Raw genomic sequence first — 21,880 nt, forward strand, 5'->3', positions numbered from 1 at the left:
GATGGTGGTGATGATGATGGTGAAGATGATGGTGAAGATGATGATGATGATGGTGAAGATGATGGTGAAGATGATGGTGATGATGATGATGAAGATGATGGTAAAGATGATGGTGATGGTGATGATGATGGCAATGATGGCGATGATGATGATGGTGGTGATGATGATAATGATGATGGTGATGATGATGATGATAATGATGATGGTGATGATGATGATGAAGATGATGGTGATGATGGAGGGGTGGTAGTGGTGACGATGGTGGTGGTGACGATGATGGTGGTGATGGTGATGATGATAATGATGGTGATGAGGATGATGATGGTGATGAGGATGGTGATGATGATGATGATGATGATGACGGTGGTGATAATAATATCGATGACGACAACAACAACCATGATGACAATAATAATAATGATATTTTACGTACATGTAGAACTACCGAAGGTTAATTTGACTGAACATTCACTGTCAGAGTCAGATGAACATTTCTCAATTTTCTCCCGCATTGAACACTCCCCTTATTCCCCACATTAAGGAACTCGAAGAAAAATCAAAATGACGTTAGAGATCGAGCAGCTAGACGGGCAATTTTGACATTTCATTTTGTCTCGCCGCGGCAGGAATGGTTCATTTGGATGTCTTATTAGCTTACGCACTTCCGTTTAGCATGGGTTAGGTTTTACCCATTTTTTGTATTTTCTTTTCCGTTTCACAGTTTGCAGCTAGTCTTATTGATTTTATTTTTATTTTTTTCCTAGCGAATATTTCCGTACAATTTGTATTTCCTGTGCCTTGATATTTTTATGGAAATTGCCCATTTATTTAGCAGTTTATTGTAGGCCTAGAGAAGGTGATTTTTATGCAGGTCGAAGAGTTTGACGAAGGTAATGGGAGACAGTCTCCTACCATGGATCTACTACTCAGAGTTGTAGGTCCATGCTCCTACCAACGAACGAACTCAACGAAGCGAGCAACAAAATCGTTACAACTGTATATCTTGGCCCATTTCATAAAGCAGTTCGCAAGTTAAGAGCTACTTTAAGAACGACTGGTGAACCTTTCATATGCGCTAAACCATCGCCAGTGAACATTTTCGTGCATACCATTTACCACAAGAAAGGATCACCAGTCGTTTTAAAAGTCCTTACGAACAGCTTTATGAAACGCCCACCTGGACATTATGCAAGAATAAGCGTTAGCGTTGAAGCCTGAAACAACATTTTTGTCAACCCATACCTCTCTCGCGACGCCCCTACCCCCTCCCGTCTCTCCATCTCCTCTCTCCACCACAATCCCATCTTTATTAATTTTCTCTTCGCCTATTTTTTTTTTCAAAAGGTATCGGTAGCTTTGATTCCTATTTGAAATTTGACCCCCCCCAAAAAAAAAAAAATCAGCAAAAGGGAAATGAAGTGGCTTTTTAAAAACGAACGACTGCATAATATCGAGGGGAACACAAGAAAGGGAAGGATGAAACTATAATTGAAGAGAAATAGATCACAGAAAAGAATAGAAAGAGAGAGATCGAGAGGGGGAGAGCATTAGAGAGGATGGGGGGGGGGGACAGAGAGTTGGAATACAAACACACCGTTTACTTTGCACGGTTTATTCACTCTTTATTATTAGAGAGGAGAGGGGTGAAGTTCACGGGCGGAAAATCCGAGCGGAAAATACAATATCCCGAGATTATAATCATTGGTTTGCTCTTAATTCCCTTATCTAGAGTACACAGAGCAATGAAAAGAGACGTGAAAGTCTATAGGGGATGGGGGTCGATTGATTAAGGTGCATGGTGGGTATACATCCCTTGTATAAGACAGTATAATCTTACTGATAGGAGAATGAATTAATCTAATTAAACATTAACTTTTTGTGTAATTACGTGTGTCATTTCATTACTATCGTATTGTATGGTATTGCATTCATTTTCCGTCAATCAAAAACAATAACAATGATATATACCGTAGGCCCTATTTCTATATTACTATTGGTTAATAAGTTTATGCATGGTTTTAATCAACTTGTTCATTGACTGATTTAATCACTTATCTTTTTTGTTACTCATTGTTCATTTATTTTTTATTTATTTACTTACCGCTTTCGAACAATACGAACAATTATGATTTCATACAATTATATCAAAGCAATTCCACGCATGAAAATAATGTGCGGCCCATGATTACCCCCTCCTTCACCTCCTCCTTATTTCTCACATCCTCCTCCCCTACCCCCCCCCTCCAAGAAAGAACCACTGGATAAAATTTATACACTAATGGTATTACCAATCAAGTCAGGAAAATAATTATACACCCACACCCTCAAGTTGTTCAAAGTCATCACACTGTAGTTAATCTATTGAGAATCATTGCATCCTCTTTAGAAGCAAAAATCGGTTCATGTTTAAGTAAAACTGATATATTACCCCACTGTGGCAAAATTCCATCATAAAATGGAAGGACTCTCAACCGGTTATATCAAATAACCCAGAGGCAAGTGGCTTATGATGAGTATAATTTTAGGGCAATATATGGTTTCTATAGATATTCGCAAGCAAAATAATAAATATGAATATAGAGAGAAAAAAAGGGTCGATTTATTTTAATTTATTTATTTATTCATTTTTTTTTTTTTTTTTTTTTTTGGGGGGGGGGGGGGGTTGGTAACTTCCCAAGCCCCCTCCCTATCTGTACCCCAATGTCACAACTAAAGGTAAACGTAGGCCTATATTTAAGCATATTAACACAGTAAATTAAATTTTATGACATAACTCACAGCTTTTTCTTTGCCTATGTTTAGCAAAATAATGATCAACAGGTGTAACAGAGGAAAGCATATCGGATACAGAGGGAGACGGATTGCGAATATAGAAACCAGTTAGCAATATTCCACAGGGGGAAAGGAGGGGTGGAAGTTAACTTTGATTTTGATATAGAGGAGAAGTGCCAGACAGAGATCGAGGCCAAATATAACCTTTTGATATTCCGTCGATGTAGGTTTAGAGATAACACATGAAACAATTAAAAAAAATAAGTGCGATTTATGATATACATGCACATACGTTTGGGATAAACTTATTTTCATCTTAGTGATCGGCATTCCTATAACTTTATAATCATTCATTTCATCGATAAAAGACATGATATATGTTCTATCTAAGATTTGAGTTGAGAGCGAATCAAACTTGAACAACTATACGATCTAGTCTAGTCGAAATATTCAATCACCCGATGATAGACAATCGTACATATAGCATATAGTTTTTCGTGAAACATGAGTTGTCATTTTCAAGGGATTACTTCAGGTCGTTCTGATCTGACTGATAAACATTCTTAAGTCTTTCGTCAAAACAATACCCAACACTTTCATCGATGATGAAGACGATAACCCAGTTAGTAAAGACAATCAATTGCTCAAATTTTGTCCCTGTAATCTCGGAAGATGATCTGAAGGGATTGTCGTCTCTTTCCTCCATATATCCCTTTTTTGTTGCTCACAAAACTATTAAAAAGCAGATTGAAAATTATGATCAAAGATGGTTTGATATCACACATGTCTTTCGTTATATGTCTTGAGAAGCTTATAGGAGAAAATTGTTCTGTTAAAAAATCTATTCAACTGTATCTTTAAAGATGTAAAATTGATGAAGGCTCTCAGCCTTCCCACAAAACTTTCAGTCCTCCATTTATATTGCAAAATCTGCACAAAAATCAATCCACATTGGGCACTTTTGAATTTTGATTTAAAATATAAAAAGGAAAAGCGAATTGAAATAAATGCACATTGCAAACAAGTTTGGCATTTATCTCATAAATAAATTTGTAATGGCTTGGCAAACTGGTAAAGTCCAGCCAAATAATAAATAAAACTTAATTTTTATCAACTATTGGTATGAATTTTGACCATCAATTGGTGTTTTGACCAACCACTGTTCGTCAAAATTTAGATCCGCAATTGGTCACGATGTTTTTGCCCGACTCTTTTTGGTAAATTTTCGACCAATTACTATTTCAAAAGTCTATGAATCAGCAACATTCGTAAAAAAAAAAAAGTTTGTCATTTTCGACCAACAATTTTTTGCAGTGTAATGAACAAAAACTCAATCGATTTAAACTTGGTCCTCTCTTACATATTTCTTGAACATTATTTTGTTTATATTCTTACACCCCTCCCCTTGAAAAAACAGTCTTGCATTTGCGGTCGTGGTAAAAACTTTTAAATAAATTAAGAATTTCTTCCCGATTTTTAACAGTATAATTGCAATTCTCTATCATCTGTCATATTTTAATCGGTTAATTTAAGATCTCTTTTCAGCATGTTCAGTTTAAAAAATCAATATCTTCTAAACTTATCTAACAGATTCGATTTTGACAAAATTCTCAGTCGGTCAACGGACATGATAGGCCTAAGCTAGAGGCCGGCCCATTATATGAAATGTAAATTTACAACAATGAGTGGCCCCTGCGATATTCAGAAATGGTATAAATAAATACTGTGTGGATTATACACAGCATATGGATGAATCTAGATATGAAAAAACAGTGTTGTAGATTAAATCATATATACCAACTGCAAGACTAAAATACATGAAAAGAAATTGTGGGGGCTATTCTGTAATACCGTTCTTCCTGCATGCGTGCAGTTGCGTCTGAGCTGGACAAATTGAATAACGAAATCATAAATGAATTCATTACGAACCCCTCACCCATCGGGATTAAATTTAGCCCATGGGCAGTCATTTTCAAGTCAATCATTCCAATTCCATATTTTCCATTTTTAGGAGATCATGACTTCGCGCTTTGAACGTTATTAGGCTATTCAGTTAAATCCTTATCAATTACCGTTTGACGATCTCCATCAAACCCAGTCGATTAGACCTTTTACCGGTTTTCACAGGGTTTATATACGAAATATGGAAAATTTGATATGTGGATGCGTTGATTGAGTTAGAAACCTGCATGCTTTGCTTTGAGAGAGAGAGAGAGAGAGAGATGGGGAGATCGAGGGGGGGGGGGGGGGGAGAGGGAACAGAAAGGAGATCTCGGAAGAGAAGTTTGGGATTCATGATTTGATCCTCACTTTGAACTGAGCCTTACCACGAAATCTTAGAACTTACATTTTTACATTGCAGTTTCTTCATAAAAATATACTAGAAGTAAAACAAAACTACCACTCAAAACAACTAAACGTATACTGAAAATAAATTAGCTATATATAGTTGGGCAAAATCTTTTCCAAACTTATGGGCAAGTTCAGCTCAATAATTGGGCAAGATCTCAATTTCGACCTACAGTGGTCGGAAAATTGATTACTATATGAGTGCCATCTTAATTACTGTGAACATGGTGAAGCCCTCCCTATATTTGACAAGATAAAGTAAATAAAACAAAAGTATAAAATTCAAGATTTTATTTATTAAAAAAATCGGATAGAAAATATTACGGCATATTTAGGTTAAACTAACCTTTCTGATTCTCTCTTTTTCAAATACCCACCGCCATCTCCATATCTCCCTTGCTATAAACATTTCTCTTTCTAATAAACACTCTTTCTTTTCGCTATTTTACTAAATTTTCTGAAAAGAAATAATGATTTTTATCAGAATGCCCTTAAAAAATGACAATAATCCCAATTACGCTGGCTGATATGTGGCAACATATTTATTCAACTTTTATTTATTATTATTTTTTTTTTACAAACTTTCCTTTGTATAGCTTTATCAGGTAACTGGCCAAAGATCTGAACTATATACACCCATTAAAAACGAAGAACATCCATACTAGTATACAAAATATACAAAACACGATGTTTCAATGTCACTTGATAAAATATTACTATAATCTTCACAGTCACTTGATAGAAATTTCATAACCATTTCAGTTTTATCATTTCATCTACTTAATTATTGCACCCAATATAGTGAAAAAATAGTGAATACCGCGCTTAGTGGATCAAAAGAAACCATCATCACATTTAATTTTGAAAGAATGTGAAATCTTTCAAAATAACATGTCTATTTTTACTCCTAAAAGAAAGTGAGGTGAATCGGAGGGGTTTCTTTTACAGTAAAATAAAACGAAAATGAAATAAATAAACTTGAACCATTGTGGTTATGATATAATATGGAAAACATAGCTGGTGAAATGAACACAGACCGCTACATATAAAATATATATCACTTTGTTACAAAATGCAGTTAAAGCAAATTTTTTTTAAAGAAATAAAAAAGAAGAAGTTTGTCATCAGAATTCACACCACCTGTCCAACTCTAGGCAATTAGGTCCCTATATCCTGATAACTATACTTGTCTTGCGTCACTTGTAGGCCTACTTGTTTTTCTTCTCAACACCCGCTAAAAGATGCTTGATTCAACGCTCAAGTCACGGCTGTCTAATCAATGAGGCCACAATGGCATTCAAAAATGGTGCATGTGAATATAGAAATGAAATATCAGCGGTACCTTACAAAAATATGCATGTATACAGAGACATATAAAATTAACTCGATCAGGGATCGGAACAAGACAACAACAAATTCAAGATGAAAGATATTAGATTTAAACATACTTAAAGGAAAAGTCCACCCCCAAAAAGTTGCTATGAATAAAAAGAGAAAAATCCAACAAGCATAGCACTGAAAATTTCATCAAAATCGGATGAAAAATAAGAAAGTTATGACATTTTTAAGTTTCGCTTAATTTCACAAAATAATTATATGCACATCCCGGTCGGGGTGCAAATGAGGGAACTGATGACATCACTCACTCACTATTTATTTTGTATTTTATTTTAAGGAATATGGAAAATTTTAATTTTTTCCTCATTGTCCTGTGAAACAAAGTTTTATTTCTCCCTAAACATATGGAATTACCATTGCTTAACATTTTATGGTGGCAGTCAAGTTGGTCCTTATTGTCAAAACTGTAAAAATTGAAATAATGTATAATTCAAACAATAAAAACAAAACAAAATAAATAGTGATTGAGGGACATCATCGATTCTTTCATTTGCATATACACATAACTATTTTGTGAAAAATAAGCAAAACTTTAAAATGTCATAACTTTCTTATCTTACATCCGATTTTGATGATTTTTTTAGCATTATGCTTAATGTCTGATTTTTCTCTATCGATTCAAATCACAATTTTTCTGAGATGGACTTGACCTTTAAGGGACAATGTCAAAGGATTATTTAACACCACAAAGTAAAACAAGGAAAGCAGAACTTCATTAGAAAAAAAGGTTGGAATAATACGACCACTCTCTTTCATTTCCATTTCCATTATTGACAAGGCCATCAGATGACTATTTTTTAAAATATATAATTGCATCATCCGAACAGTAAAAATAGAATCATACCATGAGCAATATTTACAAAGTCACGTCACAAAGTTTATAAAAACGTTTTGAATTATGTTATGGTTCCAACACTCATAATGGCTTGGTCTGCATTGATGAAAGCAAATGAAAATGTGTCAAAATAATGCTCAATTATCAGATATATACAGATATGTACTGTTGTTCTCGTGAATTTCGCGGTTTTCAAACTATCGAACAGAGTCAAGACTCCTTAATTTCCATCGGATGATCACAGAATATAGATGAAAAGGGACCACATCAACCTATAAGTCACATCGTAAAACGTCAAGACCTCACGCTACCGCTTACTATTCCGACCACAAAATGTGACTTGAGTTAACATGAATCTTAAAAGTTTTTTTTTAATTGAATCATGAAGAAAAAAAAACTAAACCGAAGCTTGCAAAACAACATCAAATTCTCTTAAAATTCTTAAAAGTTGGTTTATTGCACTGTATGATTCATAGAGTATCATTATTGCACCAGTTTCTTTTGCAAGAACACTTTAAAAAGTTCGATTGATCCATCAATTTCAAGGTGGTTCAAGGAAATCCAATTCCTGTCATGATACCTAAATCAACCGCTTTCTTCTTTGCCTTGCTCTTCTTGATGACAGCCGGGGGCTCATGGCACCACGCCAGGACAAGCCCAAGGATCATAAGGATGTTCTTGGTGATGAACACCGACGCAGAGACACCATGGACCAGCCATAGGTGGAAGCGAATAGCAAGGTAGGGAACATCCATCAGCGCCACCAAGGTCGAGTTCCTGAAGAGGATGGTATTGAAGAGGAGGCTTTTCGAATGCCTCATTGCTTCATGTACGACGTGGTCGATCTTGCCCTCGTTGTGGTGGCTCACATGGTTTTCGACCTTGGTGTGGACGAAGCTATTACTCTTTTCTTTCTTGTCTTCACCCTGTCGATGTTGCTTGTCCAAAGTCAGAGGCTCGACCTTGCAGTTCTGGTTGTAATTCCAGTAGCTGAAGTTCAAGCTCTGGCTCAACTTCGACTGAGAAATAGGTGTCACCGTCGCCGTATCCGAGCATAAATTATCATAGCTCTTGCAACGTTGGCCTTTATCCTTACAGCTTTTGCTCAATTCACTTACGAACATGTCGTTTCTGAGTTGTATCACCTTCCTCTCAAAGTGTGGATGATTCAGTTGGTCCACGGATTTTGCAGTCTTTATTTCTGGACGCTGGATGTCCGATTTCTGTATCTTGACCCTGACATCCGGTTGTTTACTTGATGAAGGTTTCTCCTCGGCACTGCGTCGCTTCTTGTTGGGTTTGGGATCTTTCGGAGGTGGTTGTTTGTGGCCTTTCCCTGAAGCCATGATTCGCAGGCTGATCATAGGAAGCAACGGAAGCACAAACCAAGCACAGCCAAAGATCAGAATGACATTCCTCAAGATAGGTGGGTAATCATCACTCGCTCCTCGGACGTGAAGCATCCCAAGAATATCACACCCATCAAGGATAGAGAACCCAACAACCTTACCAATCATGGGAAGACGCAGTTTATACTTCAAGTTGTTGACGTCGTTGTCGTGACAATGTGTAAGAAGCACGAAGGTGATGCCAGTCAATGAGATGGATATTTGAAGCATGTTTGGTGTGAAGATCCAGTGCTTCTCGCTCGGACGTTGCACCGTGTTGTAAAGCCGGACGACCTTGGCTATCAACAGAGGTACATAGACCATCCACGACATGTAAGCGTATAGGAACTCTCTGAGGATGTTCCCTCGTGTTTGCTGCGGAAGGTCCGAGCTCGGGCCAACCCCAAGATGGGGAAGAACGAGACCGACGAGCCAGAAGATGACGACGAGGGCATCGACGACGACCCAAATGTAACCACGAGCGAACCCCGTGCCTTCGGTGTGGTGGATGAGGAAGAGATCGAGGAAAGCATTCTGAGAACATAGCATCAGGATACAGAAGATCCCAAGAATTATCCGATTGATCCGCTGACATCGGGTCAATCTCTTAACAAAAGCCATCGGGAAAAAAGTTCTTAATCGTTCTTTCAGAATACAATCCAGGTAAAATGTAACATTCAAACAGTATATTGTTACCTAGTCATATTCACCAGGGGTATGTCCATGCTCGTCTCAAGAAAAGTGAATTTGAAGTTATATTAAACATTCAAACATTCCAGATGTAAACAGTCTTCAGTTGTATCTAAAAACAGCTCCGCTGAAAAATAATCCTCAGGTATAAGGGTTAAAAATGTGAGAAAAAAACCCACACCTTTATGATCCGACCAACGCTAAGCGGTCCTCAAACCCAAAGAAGTTAGTCAAATACATAAAATATATTAAACTTTTTATAAAGAATTTATGAAGTTTAATTCCGTCAGTTATTCCATGGCCAAGATGAAAGCTTTAAATACAAAATCATCAATCCACAAGTGACATTCCGCCTAATACAAGTACCTCCATAATCAATTAGAATGATAAGCCTCTACTAGCTTTAGCTATATGTCCAGTCTTAATGGTCATCAGCATGTTACTGTAAAATATGACGGTCAAGTTCCCATCAAGGCTGAGTCACTTAATGACCACTTCGACTTGACTTGCGCTACTCAAGGTTCTCAACTTTGGAAAGAGCTTTTATTGGAGCGGTTTATTGAAGAGAAGACGCGGTGCGTCACAACTCACTCCACTCTGTGGAACGTATGTCCTGCCAACTTTGTCGTAGAAAGGCACAGTGTGCTTAAAGTGAGGAAGGGGGTTGCAACAGGCAATGGGGCGAGCACTGGGCAATAGGTCTGCCTGATTGAGATTATGACTAGTTATTTCCACAAACTTACCTACATTTACTTATCTCAGCCAAACCCATGACCAAGCCCAACCATTTGTTGGTTTAAACATTCGGATCTAATCTTAACCGATATCTTATCTCAGCATGCTCAATGGAATAATCAATGCTAATATTTAATGTTCGTGAAGCATCTTTTTATCATTATGTTAATTTATTACTGAATGAATTGATTAACGAATCTATATACATGTATGTAATAAATTCCACCATTTTGTGAGCCATGGCCTTAATGAGCAAAGGGGATGGAATGTCTGTCAAAGATCGTTCCCCAAGAATCTGATATATCAATTAATCATTTTATCCATCCGATTGATAGGTATATCTTAATCCCGAATTTAATCAACGTAACATTAAAGTCGGTGAAATAGAGATAGCGGGACACTGAAAGTGTATTCAAATGTCATTTATGCATTTTATTCTTGCTGCAGTGCATGCCGATTTTCATAATGTTGTTAAGTCATATCCTACTTATTGCATGTATTGGGGAAAGAAAAGCAAATCAAAACAAGAACTGTCATCCTCTTTGAAAACCCGTTTTCAATTTACCTATCTCCTAAGAATTAAGTGTTATAATGCAAAATGGCAGGGGGCGGATAGGAGGGACTCGATATGATAATTAAAGGATTTCTGGTACGATGCACGGGTATATACCCCTAAGATTCTAAGTTTAATGAAATAATTCTAAAGCTTGGCCAAAGATTACGTCTTAAATGAACACAGGTAGGGTACTTTCATAAACGGTGAAGGTGTTTTACTTTGATAATATGGACTTTTCAATTAACCGGCTAAATGCCCCTAACACACTGATTAGGGTCCGAGTGAATTTCATTTGGGGGCGGGGGTCAGGGGTTACGCCCCTGTGCATGTGGCGTAAACCATTCAAAAATAGCTCTGAAACTCCTCGGTATTCTTCAATTGACACTTTATTATGTTGAAAACATACATCGAACTAATATAAAGCAAGTAATGAAAATTAACCGTGGAGGGGTGACGAATAGATTAGAGATTCTTGATGATCCAATAAGTCAGTGTCGAGTCCGATTTACCCTCTTTTCCGGTTACCATGGTTACGTAATTCACTATTATGCTCGTCATAACGACTGCAAACGCTACTGAAATTAAACACAGCTGACGTTTTTTTTAAAGTCTGTGTAGACAATTATTTTGGTCGATCTTGTATTACGAAGGATAAAACAAAAGCGATATTAATCGAAGCCATTTTAGAACCCACAAACAAACATTTGCAAAATTCAGTTAGCACTTGAATTATTGAAAAAATGAAAAAAAGAAAAGAAACAATTTTCTCTGAAATTAAAAGGGCCTAGGCAAGAAAATGGCATCCTACCATAAAATACAAATTTTTATTCCATCGCCATTGCTCACTCACATAAAATTCCTCTATAAAACTGATGCTGCACCGTTGGGTATACCCCCCCACCACCACCACCACTGCAACCTCTAGGGGGAAATAACATAGTCAAAGGGCAATGTATTTAGGGCATGAGACAAGAATGCAATGCTCAATGGCTTTGTGATAATGAGTAAGAGATCCGGACCAAATTTCCCTTTTAATTAGCAGTGCCAGACTCCATTCGAGATAATACAATTTAGCTCAGACAAGTTTTATTTTTGTCAAGGGCCATTGTGATAGAAATATTTCTAATGACCAATGTCAGTGCATATAAACATCACAGGTTGTTTTTTGTAGTGGCATTGCGACGATATAAATATATTTGGGAGCAAAATTGGAAAAGGGAAACTTGTGTTGACGATATTATGTATGACAGGTTGGTTAAACCTACCCCCGCCTCCCCCAACTATACGGGGCTAGATCATAATTTTTTTTCTTTCAAAGGGGGTACCCCAAAATAAATATTATCTATGATACTAGAAAAAAATCTGATTACCGTGTTTCATGTGGGAAATTATCCTTATCCCGAAAGTCAATAATTCATAATGGTCCTGTATTCTGGAACAGTCTCCCTGAAGATGTAAAAAGTTCACTATCCCTTAATGTATTTAAATATATAAACTTAAAACGTTTCTTCTACAAAAACTTTAATTTCCTAGACTAAGTTACCTCAATAACATTTTTTTTTCTAGTCTCTCTCTGCAAAACTCAAACTTTTTTTGACAAAATTGGGATTATGTTATAAGTTTTTAACTTTTGAAATGATCCCCCATATTACATATACTGTTTCTCTTCTTGTCTGATTTAAGTATTGTTCAGATTTTGGTTTATTGTTTTGTGTAGTGTATGTTTTCTTTATGCATTGGAATATATTGTACTGTATTCTGTAATAATCATCTTTACACTGTATTGTTCTTTTTATGAAGTGTGGAAATAAATGAATCAATCAAAATCAATCATTCATCACAAACACCACCAAAAATCGTAGTTACATTATGGGGGCATCAGCAATGTACAGGTTAAAATTATCTGCTTTTAACTATTTATTTATTCAGCCATTCATCTAGTCGTTTTCTTATTTCTACATAAATCTCCAAGTATTTCATTAAATTCCATTTGTCCCCCAGGGTACTCAAAATGTCTAAGAATTCAAGCAAATGAATGAGCAAAGCAACCGAATTAAAAATGAAGGCAATTTTACATAGTCAAGCTGATAATATTTATTTATCTTTTAATGTATTCATTTAATTATTTATTTATTTATTGTTAATTCATTAATGTATTCATTTATTTATTCATTCTTTCATTCATTCATTCATTCATTCATTCATTTATTCATTCATTCATTCATTAGTACTTAGTATATTTTTTTAAGGGAGTTGACTTCCTTTGCTGCGTACGGCCATCATGGCCATGGTCAACTAGAGCTGAAAAGTTGGAATGATAACAAAAAACGGTATATCTTGAGATGTACCAGTATAATCTCGAGCTGTACCAGTATACCATAACATAGATGGATTATAAGTTCTAAAAAAGATGATTAAAGATCATAAACGTGAAAAGTTAAGGGTCTAACCCTACTCGTGTATGCATTCATCACCTTACTCTATGACTAGCAATGAACTTAAAGGACAAGTCCACCCCAACAAAAAGCCGATTTGAATAGAAAGAGAAAAATCAAACAAGCATAACACTGAAAATTTCATCAACATCGGATGTTAAATAAGAAAGTTATGACATTTTAAAGTTTTGCTTAATTTCACAAAACAGTTATATGCACATCCTGTTCGGTATGCAAATGAGGGAACTGATGACATCACTCGCTCACTATTTCTTTTGTATTTTATTATATGAAATATTAAATATTTTGATTTTCTCGTCATTGTCATGTGAAACTAAGTTTCATTCCTCCCTGAACACATGGAATTCCATTATTTTAACTTTTTGTGGTTCAAGCAAGGGGATCCTAATTGTCAAATTCGTAAAAATTTAAATATTGTATGATTCGAACAATAAAATACAAAGGAAATAGTGAGTGAGTGACATCATCGACTCTCTCATTTGCATATCACTGAGTTGAGCATAGAACTATTTTGTGAAAAATAAGCAAAACTTTAAAATGTCATAACTTTAATATTTTACATCCGATTTTGATGAAGTTTTCAGCGTTATTCATGTTTAATTTTTCTCTATTTATTCAAATCAACTATTTTCTTGGGTGGACTTGACCTTTAATGGTCTGTTAATCATCACTTGTGGTAACAACCGCAGCAATCATAAAATTAATTAACCTTTTGTCTTAAGTTGACAGGTTAATATTACACACGATCTGTTTTCAAACTATTTCATGCAAAAATTACGAATGTAAAGCAAATTTATACACAAATGTTATTGAATTATGATATTACAGTTTTGATTTAAATATTCGTAATGCTTGCAGCACCCTCCCTTCAATGTCCACATTAATATAGTAGTGACTGTATACAGACCTTCGTTTCCATAAGTGATGACTACTCAAGTAAAAAAAAAAAAAGGGGGGGGTGCTCTTCATTACATGTATATTAAATCAAAGTTGATAAATAGTAGATAAAAAGTGATAATTTAAGAAAGCAAAATGGTGAAATTAAAGTTGTAGAGACATTCGACAGGGGGCGCGGAATTAAACGAGGGGGGGGGTGAGTGGGCTTCAAACCTCACTTTTTTTCCGAAACAATGTACAATTACGTAAAAATCACCATCTGATTGTGATTTTTTGCTTGGTCAGCCCCCCCCCCCCCCACTTTCAAAACCGTTCCGCGGTCCCTGTTAAAAAGAGAATAAACAGTTCTATGGCACATCGAAATTTGTACTATGTATTAAACAAAGAAGAAGGAAAAGATAAATGAGGTTGAATCCACCTGAGAGAGGTGATGATATCACGAACCAATTTCTTTGGCATTTTCATTAGAAAAAATGAACAACTAATTATTTTGATTTTCTGTACCATTATACAACATGAATTTGTTTATCATGCAAAATTAGCATTACTTCTTATTTTGTATAAAAAAGAAGATATTCTTTATGTATTAATTCTTAGTAAGCATAAACAAATTATATATCGCAGATTAGTTAGGAAAGATTGCATTTGCAATATGGTCACCAATTCGTCAACGATATACAAATTTTTTACCAATCTGATGATTTTTTTTTTTTTTTCATGTTTAATATTCGAATAGCTCTTAGATGTTATATTTACACCAATGATAGTCTCATGCCAAGGGGCGGATCCAGGATGTTCCAAGGGTTGGAAAATTTGACAACCAATGAAAGAAAAAAAAAATCACCAGTAATTTGACAAGCAGGAAAAAGGGTTTTCACCAAAAATTGAAGGTCATTTCGTCCACCAAAAATTTGACAAGCAAAAAAAAAAAAAAAAGGGGGGGGGGGATCACTTATGTCTGAACGACATATTGCCATTAAAAATAAATGCTGTAACTTTCAAAAGGGGGCACACTTGTGTAAGAACGGCATATTTACATTAAAAATATTGACTATGACTTTCAGGGGGGGGGGAACAGGTCGGATGTATCCCCCCGGATCCGCCACTGCTTATGACTATTTCGAAGGCATATCATCATGTTCATCGGTACGTTTGGCGTGTGTCGATTAGATTAATGAGGTGGTGCCACGGACAGTTTTCTTTATCATTAATGAGTTCCTCCCCTCCCTTCTCCCATGTTGATCATCTTGTTTTAGGGGGAAAGGGACACATTGAGGGGTGCTCACTATGACGTTGTAGGGAGAGATTAGGGGCGTCGTTGGAGGGGCGACACCCTCACTCATTTTTGTCCCTAGCGAATTAGCAAATGCTGTCGGAAAAGAGGGAGAATCAAAGCCCGGGAATCAAAGAAAGGAAGGAAAGAAAAGAAAATGAAAGGAAAATAAGAAAGGCGAAAGCAAGAGGAAAACAAAAGAATAAAAGATTGGTGACACCTTTCCTCTTCTTTCCTGTCTCCATCTTTTGGTTCTTACTTTCTTTCCTGTATACTTCTTCCTTCCACGTTCATATCCTCTCCTTTCATGTTCACTCTCCCTTCTTACAAATTTGCCGACAACAATTTACATTTAAGGAACAGCCCTTGCCAGCGCTTGTTCTCTTCACTATATTCTGACCAATGGAGGTTATAGTAATTTTCGAGTATTGAAATTGCGTTTTCATTAAATGATGATCCCCCCTCCGGACTACATTGTTCACTTAGGTCACTTAGGGGGTGTTGCAAGAAAATGTTTGCAAATATTCTGTTGCAATTTTACAATTGATAGATCAATGTTAGCTGTAGCATATCAGATTGAACTTCTTGTTTCAAGGAGCAAATTAGTAATCAATCACTAATTTGAAACAAATTGCAAGACTTATGATTGATTTAGGGACTGAAAATAGACGTGGAATTGATCGCAAGTTTCTTGCAACACCCCATTAGCCTGAACAATTGCTCGTACTATCTTCGCCAATTAAACGCACACGTACAAGGTACTTAGTACATAATAACTGCGAGAGAGAAAGATGAGATGGCGCTGTTGATGTTGGCTGATCATTGTCATATTGGGTGAACAGCAAAATTAATATGCACCATCTCCATAATCTCCTGATGTTTGCAAATTCGTTAATTCAATATGCCATGATATGTGATTGTCTTTTCTTGAAGCAGGGAAGTGGGAGTTATCGGTTTAATGATAGGATACATTGATCGGTAGGATTTTTGTTACACCACAATCGAAATAAAGTGATGGAAAATTAAATGAAAACAACCCTGAGTTGAGGATGAAAAGAAGATGATGAAGAAGAAATGATGCAACAGAAAAGTGCCTGAAAGAGAACGTAGGCCTATAAAAATGAATTATTCACGTTTTCCCCTACAAATCAAGTTAAGAGAAATGGCCTGGTGAAGTGAAAACACGAAAAAAATATAGAGTTGAGAAGGGAAAAACCAATAAAAAATAACAAAGTAGTAGAAATAATAGAAAGAAATATAAAGAAGACCGAGTGTGTGGGTAGGCCTATATTATTTGGAATTTCTTAAGTATTTTGCAGGTTGGACTACACATATTTAATATATATCCTGATTAAAAAAATGATCTTGGAAATTGTCTACTTAAAATTCTAGTTATGTACAAGTATTTTTGTTTGACTATGATAGTTGCATCCTTAAATAAAATAGGCGTTGCTGTAATCCTGCTATGAATATCTATATTTGAAAGTGTTTTTACCCCTTTCTTCTGAAAATAAATAATTTATCTCCTTTATTCTCTTGTCTTTCGAAGTATGATTGATCTGGGGAGCTGACGAAAAAACGGGGAAAAGAAAACAATGGAAAATAAAAGAAACATAAAAATTACACCAAAATAGCATCCATCAGTCATTCTTAGTTGCTTGTAATAATTTGAACACGTTGCCAAAGACCGTATGAAGAAAATGTATGAAATTGGGATGATAAAATATGATGATTAACGATGAATAACCACCGTCGTCTGGGCGAGCGAGGGCTATTCCCAACATTCCTCAGACGATGACTCACTTTTTCTCATTACATGTATTTGTCTTTTATGAATACAGAGCTCGCGCTGTCCTTGCGTTGATGACGTATAGAATGGACCGTCACCGATAGTCTTGACATTGCAGTCCCGGGAGGTATTCATGATGACGGAAAGAGCAAAGTTGTGGTTCTTTCTTGCTTTCTTTCTTCATTTCTTTCTTTCCTTTCTTTCTATCTTTCATTTTGTTCCTTTTCTTTTTAATGCTCTTCTTTCTCTTCTTTGCCGTCTCCTTACTTTCCTCTTTTTCTTCGTCTTCTCTTATCTTTTTTTGATTCTTCTTTCTTCCTTAGCTCTTCTTCTCTGATGAAGAACTCTCTCTCGAAGAAGAAGTCTTGATGATCTTCTTTTCTGTAGATTTAAGCATATCATCCATATTAATATTTTGTTCAATCACCCAAACTTTTTTTCAGAAGAGGTACATTGTTATACATATAGCAAATCTGAAGATATTTTTCATCACTGAGTGCAAGCATGGAGCTACTACTCAGAGCAGTAGGTCCATGGTCCAAGTAACTTCCTTCCGTTCTAGTACTATCACAGACCAAAAATCGTCAGATGGTGATAACAATATCATGACTCGTGCTCATTTTGTCAGAGGAAAGGGGGAAAATGAAATATAAATATTTTATGTAAATACTTTCAGAGCAGAGAAGAACAAAATAAAAATAGGCGTAATTGACAAATTATATATTGATTTCTGGATTTTCTTGTTGTGTTTCTTTGGTTGATTTTGAGGCCGGATGCTTGGCTAACTCATGGCTACATTGAATCTCTTTCGATTTTTTTTCTTTGTTCGGATTAACTGAATTAGTTTGCCAATTTATGTTCATTACTAGACGTACGTTCGACGGAAGCATTAAGTTGTCTCTCCAAGATGTTGTTAAGATTATGACAACCAAATTTCCTGTCATTATCAAATCTAATTAGGACAGGACATGAGGATATTATGCGAGTGCCCATAATTTCAAATATTGTCTGATTTATCAGACTAGCATAATTCACTCGGTCATTCAGATGGAATGCATGAATGGTTGTTTTCAATGGACACGTCTGTGTTTTAGCGAGAATGACGAGTTCCATAAAACAATAATACATTTCATTCGAATATGAATAGATAAATACTGCAATTGTTTAGATGTTAGCCTAAGTCTGTGTAATATTTGCATTAGGAAGAGTGTGGGAGGGTTATTACAAAAGAGTCAACATTTGTTATACTTGGCATTATACACAGGATTATACATGGCGGCCCAAGTGACTGAATAGGCCGTATATGCCTAATTTTTGAGGTATTAAAAGAAAACTCCAAAAATTCATAGACCTGCAGGTAGTTGGAAAAAATGTTATTGATTATAACTCACGGATAGAGTATTTGACGTGTATACGAACCTGGATACCAACGACTCGTGAAACAAAATTCATTTTCACTGCTGTGCATATTTATATTTCAATGAAATAGGATGAAATTATTATGCGGGCATTAATATAAGCGAGAATGTTGTTTCTTCCAATAAAAAGAGTAAACCATGGCTTTTCTAAAAGATATCTCCATTACTTTGGAATGGCTGCTATATAGCTGAGACGTTTATATGGATCTATTTTCTCTTTCAAATGAAAATATTGAAAAAATATATACTTCCCTGTTAAGTTGTACAGGAAAACTTCCCTGTAGATCAGTATGGCATTGTTTATACAAAATGAAGTCTTTCCGAGGAAATTCCGTTAAAAAATAAAAAAAACACGAATATCGACCTCGAATCAGTCCTGCTTTGAATATTATCATTTCGACTTCACATATGAAAACAAAGTAATTCAGTGCTGATATTATTATGATAGTCCTAATGAGTGCAATGCCATATTTTATAGATTTAACAAATGTTATATTCACAGCCTTAATTGTAATAAAATTTATCATTCCTAAGTCTCATTTTCATTTCAATTCAATTTCAAATCAAATTTTTATTTTGATAATTTTTTTAAAAATTGTATTTATATGTTACTCTGTATAATTTTACTCTGTTTAAATAACTCTATCATTACTTTTTAGGAATGTATTCATTACCTTACCATAAATTCATCCAGGTAGCAGTCATGTATGTTGCCCATGGATGACCTTTGTACATTTTTATCGTGAATATGTTAAATTTCAATAAAACATATAGTGATAACTTGAAAAAATACAGTGTATATGCCTATCAATTATAATATATGTATTCATACTATATACGGATTGAAACTATCAACAGTTCTCGGTCTCCCTTCTTCCTTCTTTCTCTTTTCCTTTCCTTCTCCCAGTGACTTCCTTATATGAATTTTACACCATACTCGCTTGTAACGCGAAGCAGGAAGCAGGGTAAAAATATAGACCACAAAAGACCATCTTCATAAGACAGAATAGCGGATTGGGTGGGTGCGCCGCGAATCGAATCCCGGAAGTTCTGAAACGCAAACCATTTCCGCATAGTGAAGTCAGAATCGGCCGACCAAACAAGGTCTCTGCTTCATGCACAACTACCTGATCGTTCTTCATCCCATAATGCATCAGAATTGCTGGGCCTACTGTCTTGTTGCATTTAGAAAGGAGTGATAACATCTTGAATTTTCTTATTCTTTTCTTGTTTCTTGTCCGAATTCTTTCAAATTCCTCAGTTTTCTGGGGAGAGTTTCATGAAAGACTGTGCTTCTCAGCCAATCATAATCTAGGAAAGACGTCAGTGTCCCCTTTTCATAAAGGCTTGTTATAATAACAAATGCACAATTTCTATAACAAATTTACTATCAGCCAATCGGTTTGCAGAATTTCAGTATCTTTTAACTGTTATTGTAGAGTTGTTATTAAAACAAGTTTTATGAAACGGGGCCCAGATCTGACAACTTGTCAGACGACAAATGTTGATAAAACGCTATCCTGATATTTTTCCTATTTTTTCAATGTCACAAATCATTTTGCAACAAAAAATTGATTTGGCCTACCCTTTAAATTGCACACTGTCTTCGCATTCTACAGTTTTAAATAACTACACGTCTATCTCTTACGATGTAGGGATGGTCAAACTATATCAATCACGATAATGATTAACGTCAATTGTGTTTGCACAAAAGTTAAATGGTGTACATCGTAGTGAACTTTGGTTTAACGAGCCAATCCCTCTTTTAATTGAACTATCATTTATAGAGTAAAGTATATGGTAAGCTATGCAACCGTATTTTGTTAACTGGTTGGCAGCAAATTTCGGGAAGTAGCTATGTGTAAATGTTAGTCTTTTTTTCGAAATTGATATTTTTGTAAGAAGCTATTCCTTTTGGTGTTATTTGTAATATTTAGTTCAGTCAACAAATATGCCATCCAAGGCTTGTTTTCTAATGTGTGTGATTTACGGTACAGTGAAGCGGGATAAAGTATGACAGTATACATTTCTAGGGTTTCCCCTTTTAGTATCTTAAGAGCAAATTTATGATTTCATCACATCTTTACCTTCTTTTTTTTTGGCATTTTGCGATCAAAGTCATCTGCTTGTGACTTTCATTGATCTTCTGTTAGTTCGATAAGAAGGTAAATCAATTCTTGGAATAGATCAGATAAAAAAAATATATCTTGAATATATATCAGGAATAGATATCTAGTCCACTCGAAGGTCGAAACTAGCCAGAAAAGTAAACCACGAAGAAATATATATGTAATCTGAAACATGTGAAAGGTTTGTGTATCGAATGTAATCTTTCGAACCGATATGGATTATGGAATTATATTTTTAAAAATGAATTTATTTTGACTGGTAGTATTATGATATCATGTAGCACGTGTGTGTCCGTCACATGTCGACGTGTCCTTTCAATTCAAGGACAAGACCAGAATATACGGGTATACCCAACCATGGAATATATATATTTGAAGGATTATGATATATTTTTAGTCCTTTCTCGTTTCATTTTTGTAAGATATCAATCCATTAAACATGTTAAAGTTTGTTGATCGTGAAAGGGAATATGATTATGTAATGGCATGATCGTCATAATAAAAAAGTAGAGTAGAGGTTCTATGCATCATAATATTTTGAAATTATTTTTTACGGGCTTGGCTTAAATTTGGCCTAATGGGATGATTTGGACTGGTCAAAGATGGCTACACTGTGTGTATAGAGAAATATAGACGGGGAAATTGATTAATTTTCGTAATTTTTCGTTTCAAAATTGGCCAACCCTCCCCATTGACTTTTCTTCAGTTTTCTTTTAAAATCATGGACCATGTGCTTATATCCAAATTAAGATTCCGGTTTATAAAATTTCCAAAGGAAAAAAAAGGGAAATACAAATGGATTGTATGATGATTACCATCCATAGTATCAAATGAGAATAAGATATAACATTGTATTTTTTTTCTTCATTAGTATAAACTTATAAACCGTGTTTGTAGTCATGGTAGTGAGGTATACTCTGTATGTACTATCCGGTTATCATTCCTCCTGTATTGTGGTTGTCAATTAATTTTCCGTTCATTTAGAATACAAACAATTAAATAAAAACAAAACAATAAGAAGAACACCTACTAAAGACAATTTTCATAGAGTGTTACATGTTGTCATATAAAACATAAATTATTATAGGCAATTATCAAACATTTTACATCCATGGAATTACAGAACAGAGTAACTCCATGCTTTATCAATGACATTGAAGCCTTCCATTTGTTATCATTTATACATCCCGAAAGG

Source organism: Lytechinus pictus, chromosome 15, assembly GCF_037042905.1.
Source record: "Lytechinus pictus isolate F3 Inbred chromosome 15, Lp3.0, whole genome shotgun sequence".
Lineage (NCBI taxonomy): Eukaryota > Metazoa > Echinodermata > Echinoidea > Temnopleuroida > Toxopneustidae > Lytechinus > Lytechinus pictus.